Below are 8,575 nucleotides of genomic sequence, written 5' to 3' on the forward strand. Positions count from 1 at the left end.
GCAAAATGTTTTATGCACCATTTGGATGCATCTGGCCAGCGTTGGCGTCTGCATCTTGCCAACGCTGGCTTCTGCATCTTGCCAACGTTGGCTTCTGCATCTAGCCAACATTGGCTTCTGCATCTTACCAACGTTGGCAAAATGTTTTATGCACCATTTGGATGCATCTGGCCAGCGTTGGCGTATGCATCTTGCCACCGTTGGCGTCTGCATCTAGCCAACGTCGACTTCTGCATCTAGCCAACGTTGGCTTCTGTATCTTGCCAACGTTGGCAAAATGTTTTATGCACCATTTTGCTTCATCTTGCCAACGTTGGCATTTGTATCTGGCCAACGGTGGCAAGATGGCTTGTGCACCATTTTGCTTCATCTGGCGCCTAAATTCTGGTTGACTTTTATGCACCATGATGCTGCTTCATCTGATCTATTGACTATTGTGATGCCCGCGCTTTGACCAAGGTTGGCCATGCAAAGCAAGCTGGTGCATAAAACATCTGAACAGCATTGGCATCTACATTTGCCAAACGTCTCTGTACTTAAACCTCGCTCATCACCAAAAGTTTATTGTTGAACCTAGCTAATCCTTGGGCGAAAGAACAGCAGCAACACGGATTTATAAGCAACACTTCTCCCTTTGTGACAAAGCAAAGTAACAGCCGAGCTTCGTATATTTTCACATTTATTAGAAACAAGCCACATCAAATCGTATTGACAGATGGAGATTCATTGCACATCAGCAGCTTTTTCTTGTGTATCTTTATCATTGTGAATTCCTGCGAATGAAACAAAAATATTTAAATCAAGAGGGCTGTTTGGCAACAGTGTAGGAATCATAGGCGTAACCAGGGGGGCAAAAGGGGCCATGCCCCCCCAAATTTTCAAACTTTGGATTCCGAAGTTGAGCCCTTTGTTGAAAATGCAATAAAGTTTGTAGAAATTTATATCGTTTTCCAAGAGATCTGGCTATTAACACCCCCAAGGACTTGTTTTAGACACACAGAAAGACACCAATAAATTTTCCAAATCGTAAATCGCCCAAAATTTACGCGATTTACATTTCTTTGAACTAATTTGTGGAAGCAATTTCAGAATGGCTTACTCTGTTGGGCTTTTGTGTAGTTATTGAGTTTTTGTTTAGCTGTGTTTTTGGTGTTCTCTAATTTAGCCGCAGTTTTTGCCAGTTCGTGTGTAAGAGCTATCTTTAATAAGTTAATAGCTGTTTATCTGCTAATAAATTTCATACAAATATTACCCTAAAAGTGTTTTCAGAAAGCGCTATAATCCATTATTTGAGTGTAATTTTTCAAAAATTTTCCGGGGGAACATGCCCCCGGACCCCCTTAGAATACGCGTGCCTTCGGCACGCTCTAACCCCGCTACCAGTTTTATTGCTTCAACCCACCAGGATACGCCACTGCACATCAAGTGGCGATGGCTTTAAATCAAACACTTTGTTGTTCTCTTCAATTCATCAAATATTTGGCCCCCCCAAAACATTTTTCTGGCTACGCCACTGTGTAGGATTTTGATCAGTTGTCGTTCAGGATACTACGAAGTTAATTGACAATCTGCAATATCAAGGTAATATCCCTCTCTCCAACGTGCGTGACAAAAAACTTATCATTCGATTCTGCGCCACGCAGAGCAATAATCAAGTTCCAATACATTCTAATTGCGTGTACAGTAGTTATTCAACAACTAAAGCAACACATGCGCTGTTGTCTTTCAAACATATAACAAGCTCACCAAAAGTTAGTTTTTGCCGTTTTCAGCCACCTTGCCTGTCCTTCCAATTTCGAAATCACTCTGAAACTCTTCATCAATTTGCTGCACGGCAGCAGCTTTGTCGTGCGCCATCACCATGTCTAATCATGAAAGTAAAAAAAGAAGTGTTAAATCAGTATATAAATGCCGACATAGCCTACTAACCACCATGTTCGTTGTTCACATCACTGCGAATACACCACTAAAACATTTTCATACATTACTCAATACGGTACTCTTCACAATTACATCATACATTAATCAAAAGAACAAAATGGCATAGTTATGACATAATCATTTAGTCGTAGTAAAAACATTTATCCGTACTCACCAAGAACAATCTTTTTCAGATTCTTTTTTAAACAATCAAACGAGTGCTTAGACTTCACGACGTTTTTTTTTTCCTTTCTTTTTTCTCGACATGCTTTGAACTGTGTTGTGTTCGATAATAATAATTGGTAATAAGTCCACTGATACAATCGCTTGCATTTTTGCCAACAGCTTGACTTAAATTTGCTACCTGCAAAATGTAAATCGAATGTAATGACAGGGGTTTCATCCATCATATTAAAAAGCTTCAGCACTTGTTACAGACATTTTCGACTGTTACAAATGACAGCCAACGTTTAAAGTTTATTTTGGGATTCCAGTCGTCTGTTTTGTTGCGTATGTAGGTCGCAGTGTAGGCTACTGTAGGCTATGTTGTCGCAATGGGCGCAAAATAAAACATGTTATTATTATTATTATTCAGTTGACGGCAATGAAAGCTACATTTGCAAATACTCTACAACCATCACAGACCTATCCACACGACATAAAAATACAAACACATTCAAGCAGTCAGGCAAACACTGCCGGAGCAGCAAAATCAAAGATTGAGCAGAACCCTACACATGTTGTGGGACATCACAAGCTCTGCTACTTTGCTGATATCTTCTTAGCACTCATCTAGAAGCACTGGCACTAAATTTGTCACGAGAATATTTCATATGAAAGTTTTCCATTGGTCATTGAGTTTTATAACTTTCTCTAAATTGAGTTTTATAACTTTCTTTAAATTGTGTAAAAGTAGCCTAGTGACAAAAACGACTTTACACAATTATTTCAGGTTCAATGAATAAAAGACATTCACTTACCAGGTTTTCATAAACATTGTCGTAAGTCATTCTTATAGTTTCATTTTGATCATTTCTAAAACTTCTTTCGGCCGTAATAGGCCTATCTCAATTGAATTCGATTTTTTATATTTTCGATGCAAGAAGCGAAAATTCCTCTTAGCGCTGTTCACATAAGCATTGTGCTTTCGGCTCTCCACGTAATTGTGTATTGAGCACAACCGCCATGCTTGAACAGTCGAAGTGAATCGAGTGACGTCATAATCCCTTTAGCAAAGGATTAAGTCATGGCCTCTGTCTTCCTTCATCAAAACAAACCAAGTTCTTCTGCTAAATTGCATCTCCTCACGTTGATATAACACATCGCCGCATTCTAAAGCTTTGTTGCCTCTTTCACTTCAACGCGTCATATTGCCCAGTCAAAGTTTAAGTAGTGACGTCATAATGGAGTTTTCACAACAATTATTGTGCCTGCAGTGTTGTTCTATGCACCGCGGGAGTAGAAAAAACGATTTGCCGGATCGTTGAAAGTAAAAGTAGCAATCGTTTTGTGAAATCTCGCTTCAAGAAATTGAGGAGAGATTTCGACGCAACATGACTGCTCCTGAAGCTGGCCTATTGTGCAAGCTTTGCTACATTTAAAGTAAAGACGCCCCTTTGTTGGCGACACGAGAATCTCACCCACGTGGTCAAAATCAGACAGTGAGCGACTGCTCTCAGAACAAAATCAACAAGTGATACTGCATCAATCGATTTTTTTTTACATTGATTCAGCGTCTGCAGACAGGTCAGCAGCGCGGCGGCAGTGCAGCCGCAACTCAATGATTACATGATCACCACAATCATGCTGCTGTGTCGAGCGCTACTAAACACCAACAAGTGAATTCGATTAAGCTTACAAGTTGTTTTAAATTTTCTTGAACTGCACGCAAATTTTGAGGTTAGTCCTGAAAAAATGTTTTCAAAAATATTACAAAACATTTTAGTATAGTTAAACTTGAAAATTAAAAAAGCTTTTGTTGAACATAAGAAAAAAATGAAGACCTGGCAACTTGAATTATCAACCACGTTTTTAAGTTTATCGCTTGTTAGTTACCTTACCAACGTCTGCAGACGTTGAATCAATGTAAACAGAACGGATTATGCTAGTTGGGTATTGGAGGCACCAAAGCCTAAACTTTCTGGAAGTGTTCTCTGAATCACAAGACATTTATTGCACTAAATTATCTGAAGCAATTGAATATGAACAAACGATTTTTATCATGGCGTTGTTGGTACAAGAATACGGTATGCGAAAGAAACTGTGTTTTTCCACTAAACCACATGAGTCATTTAGTTAAAGAGTCATTTTATTGTTGGCTATTAATATTTTCAAAGAATAAATCCAGTGAAGCTGAAATAAAGTAGCCAACGTTGCAATTGTTTATTTTGTAGAAACGCGTAGGGCGAATGGAAACTTTAAACTGGTTCGGTATCAAGCACGTTATCGCGTTCGCGTTTTGTTGCTCCTACCTTTTTCTAGACCTCTGCTCCGTTTGGCATAAACAAACTTGGCAAACTGTTGGCTACACTTCTGACCAACTCTGGTCTTAACTATTCATAGTATACTTGTACGGTATCAAAAAATAATAACAGCATTGATAGCCTATTATAAAAATGTAAAATTGTAGCAAAATCATGGTATACATTTGCATAATTTTAAAGAAAACACCGAAATTGTTATGAATTGGCACAACGCTGGCAATGCTTCTGACCGATGTTAGCCAACCACACAACTGTGTTTTGAAGCAATACCACATGAAAAGAGGTTTGTGTTAGTAATTTTAAAGATTAAAACAAATAAACCTGAAATAAAATCTTTGAGACCTTTTTGAACGCATGATAAGAAATAAGTTATTGAAATTGATGGCGTATTGTTGGCAACATGTTGGACATAATTGCCAATCTTGTGCCCTCACATCCAGCATATAGCCGACATTGCAATTGTTTATTTTGTGGAAACGTGTAGGGCAAATGGAAACTTAAACTGTTTCAGTATCAAGCACGGAATCACGTTCGCGTTTCTGTTGCTCCTACCTTTTTCTAGACCTCTGCTCCGTTTGGCATAAACAAACTTGGCAAACTGTTGGCTACACTTCTGACCAACGCTGGTCTTAAATATTCATAGTATACTTGTACGGTATCAGAAAATAATAACAGCATTGATAGCCTATTATTAAAATGTAAAATTGTAGCAAAATCATGGTATACATTTGCATAATTTTAAAGAAAACACCGAAATTGTTATAAATTGGCACAACGCTGGCAATGCTTCTGACCGATGTTAGCCAACCACACAACTGTGTTTTGAAGCAATACCACATGAAAAGAAGTTTGTGTTAGTAATTTTAAAGATTAAAACAAATAAACCTGAAATAAAATCTTTGAGACCTTTTTGAACGCATGATAAGAAATAAGTTATTGAAATTGATGGCGTATTGTTGGCAAAATGTTGGACATAATTGCCAATCTTGTGCCCTCACATCCAGCATATAGCCGACATTGCAATTGTTTATTTTGTGGAAACGTGTAGGGCTAATGGAAAGTTTAAACTGTTTGGGTATCAAGCACGTTATCGCGTTCGCGTTTTGTTGCTCCAGCCTTTTTCTAGACCTCTGCTCAGTTTGACATATACAAACTAAAATGAAACTACTTTGTTGGCAAACTGTTGGCTACCCTTCTGACCAACGCTGGTCTTAAGTATTCATAGTATACTTGTACGGTATCAGAAAATAATAACAGCATTGATAGCCTATTATTAAAATGTAAAATTGTAGCAAAATGATGGTATTACATTTGCATAATTTTGAAGAAAACACCGAAATTGTTATGAATTGGCACAACACTGGCAATGCTTCTGACCGATGTCAGCCAATCACACAACTGTGTTTTGAAGCAATACCACATGAAAAGAGGTTTGTGTTAGTATTTTTACAGTTTAAAACAAATAAACCTGAAACAAAATCTTTAAGACCTTTTTGAACGCATAATAAGAAGTATTGAAATTGTTGGCGTAATGTTGGCAATGTTGGCAAAATGTTGGACAAAATTGCCAGCCTTGTGCCAACATACCCAGCATATAGCCGACGCTGGCCCAGCAATCAATGTTTGCTGGGTATTATAGCTTACTATTCCTTTTACTAAAAAAGGACTTGTAAATATATTAACAGTTCTTTTAATTAACAAGACCCGAAATGAAACAAAAAGCAATGGAAGAGACGATAGGAGAAAAATGATAGGCTACAAAATGTTAAGTCAACATCGACTGAAAGTGATGCGATTGATTCAAAAATGGCAAGCACAATAGTTAAACAAGATTCTTCTTCTTCAACAAATTGATCATGTTTGATCAGCTGTGATCTCCCTTATGAACTGCCTCCATTTTGTTCTGTTTTTTGTTTTTATTAGTGTTTCCACATTGCTTTTTATTCATGTAATTTGCTTGATATTGTCAAAATATTTCATTTTTGTCGTCCTTTTGTTCGTTTGCCTTGCACCATCCCAGTCAACATTGAATTTTTCAACGAGTTGCTTCTTGCTATGTGTCCGAAATATCTCAATTTTCTGAGGCTAATGTTGTTAATCAGACTCCATCTATAGTTTATTTGTTGGGAAACAAATTCATTTGTTTTTCTTTCTATCCAGCTGATGCGTAATAATATTCTGTGACACTACATTTCAAAACTTTTCAACTTTTTAATGTCACGTAAATAAGATTAGCCTATTTAAAACGAACTTTGGAAAATTATAGAACTTTATAGGCTATTAAACATATTGGTATTTTTTATTAAAAAACTAAAAATATTTTCTTTTATTAAAAAAGACTGACGGGAGTTTTCAAAAATTCTTTCCAAATCTATTTTTATCATTTACAAAATCATGGTAAACGAAACAGAATTGTTTTTAAAAAGATTAACTAAAAAAAAATTAAAATTTGTTTTTACTGAAAAGCGCAGGTTAACCTACAAATAATAATTGTCCTTTGAATGAAAAGAATCTACTGAAAATATTAATTATCCTTTTACTGGAAAAGACTAACTAAAGATATAGAAACTTTTTTTTGGAAAGAACCAACAACAATATTAAAAATTATTTGAGACGGGTAAGAGAATTTCGTGTTTTATCCGAAGATGTTTTTTTTTATCCTATACAGCTCTCTCTCTCATCTTCCTTGAACTTAAACCATTGCCATGGCAGCTGAGCCTACTTGCTGGAAGGCTACTTATTACTGTATAATAATAATAATAGTCGTGTTTTTATTTGTGCCCATTGCGATGACATACAGTACACTGCGATCACACATGCGATACAACAGACGACAGGAAGCAGCGAAGTGACATACAGTATAGTCTTCGAGTCAGCTGCTCCCCTTATTTTGGCATGCCATTAAGTGTCTTTGCCGAGACACAGCCACGTGCTCTGGAGCGGTGTCGAACCCACGTCCTTTCGAACTTCGCGCAGACGTTCTCACCACTTGGCTACGCAGCCGACAATCTCATGTAGCCTATCTCAGGGGTCCGCAAATACTTTTTGGTGCGACCCAAAAAGCAATCGTTCGAAGTCTTCGCGACCCAAACGTTTCGGAAGCATATAATTTTGCGCAAAACACTTTGCAAATTAATATCAATTCCAATACGGTCGTCCCCACTTATTAAGGCCACATTCGGACCGGACGATTTTGGCTGCGGGAGACAATTTTCTACCACTCCTATACCTTCAGTAATTCCGGAATGGACCAAATTGGGCTTAATAAGCGGGTGGACCTATTAACCGTGCGCTTCGTCGTCGTGCAAGCCTCTAGAGCCGAGGGTCTACTCTATCCTTTTACCAGCCCAGACTCAAGATGTTCCCGAACTACACTGGAAGGCTATTAGAGAGCAGCCATAGTATTTAGTTTCATCATCCATGACACGCAGACCTTCCACTCCGTTAGGTGGCTTGAAGATGGTACAGTTATTGATGATGTGGTCTGCAGTCTGTTCCTCGGCACCACATTCACAGGAGGAGGAAGAGGCCAATTCCCCAATGGCGCATGGTTGACCGGAAAAGCCCGACGCCCGTACGAAGACGGTTGAGGCGCACCCATGCTTGTCTTTGTAGTGTCAGGCCGATGGGGCATGTGTCGGTGTTGGGGATGAACGAATGAAGTCCGGTGGTACTTGACTTCCTTTCAGAATTCCATTTATAGTCCGCCCAAGTAGCCGCAGAGATGAAGTTCATCTGCTGCGTTGATCAGAAGTTGAGCGGCTGGCACGAATGGTTGTCTTGACTTTAGTCGACTGGGGTGCTGGTTTGGGGAAGTAGAGATCTTGTTGTGGAGAAGATGGTTAGGCTTTAGTGCCCGTCGGCTAAGAAACAGAGTGGCTTCTTCGTGACGAAGCTCAGAAAGTTGAATGCCAGCGAGAATGGCAAAATTATCCAATGGTGTGGGACGCATGCATCCGGTAACTGTGCGCAGGGCGCTGTTTATGGCAGTGCCGATGTTATGGCAGTGTGCACTGCAGCACCAAACAGGTGCACAGTACTCTGCTGAAGAGTAGACAAGGGCTAAGGCTGATATACGCAAAGTGTCAGCCCTCGCCCTCCAGCTGTGGCCTGCCAGGCGCTTGAGTAGTGCAGCGTGGGATGTCATTTTCTTGCACAGTGACACCAAATGG

General features: G+C 39.0%; 1 long non-coding RNA gene across 1 annotated transcript; it reads right to left on the reverse strand.

Annotated features, from left to right (window-relative positions):
• Positions 1-449: 449 nt before the first annotated feature.
• Positions 450-3,524, reverse strand: LOC145782377 (uncharacterized). Its single transcript, XR_014290830.1, has 4 exons — positions 2,901-3,524; positions 2,096-2,284; positions 1,747-1,865; positions 450-773 (listed from the first exon to the last, which is right to left on the reverse strand). It is a non-coding gene; the product is annotated as an uncharacterized LOC145782377 (long non-coding RNA).
• Positions 3,525-8,575: the final 5,051 nt, after the last annotated feature.

This window comes from Aplidium turbinatum, chromosome 13 (genome assembly GCF_918807975.1).
Source record: "Aplidium turbinatum chromosome 13, kaAplTurb1.1, whole genome shotgun sequence".
In the NCBI taxonomy this organism is placed as follows: Eukaryota; Metazoa; Chordata; class Ascidiacea; order Aplousobranchia; family Polyclinidae; genus Aplidium; species Aplidium turbinatum.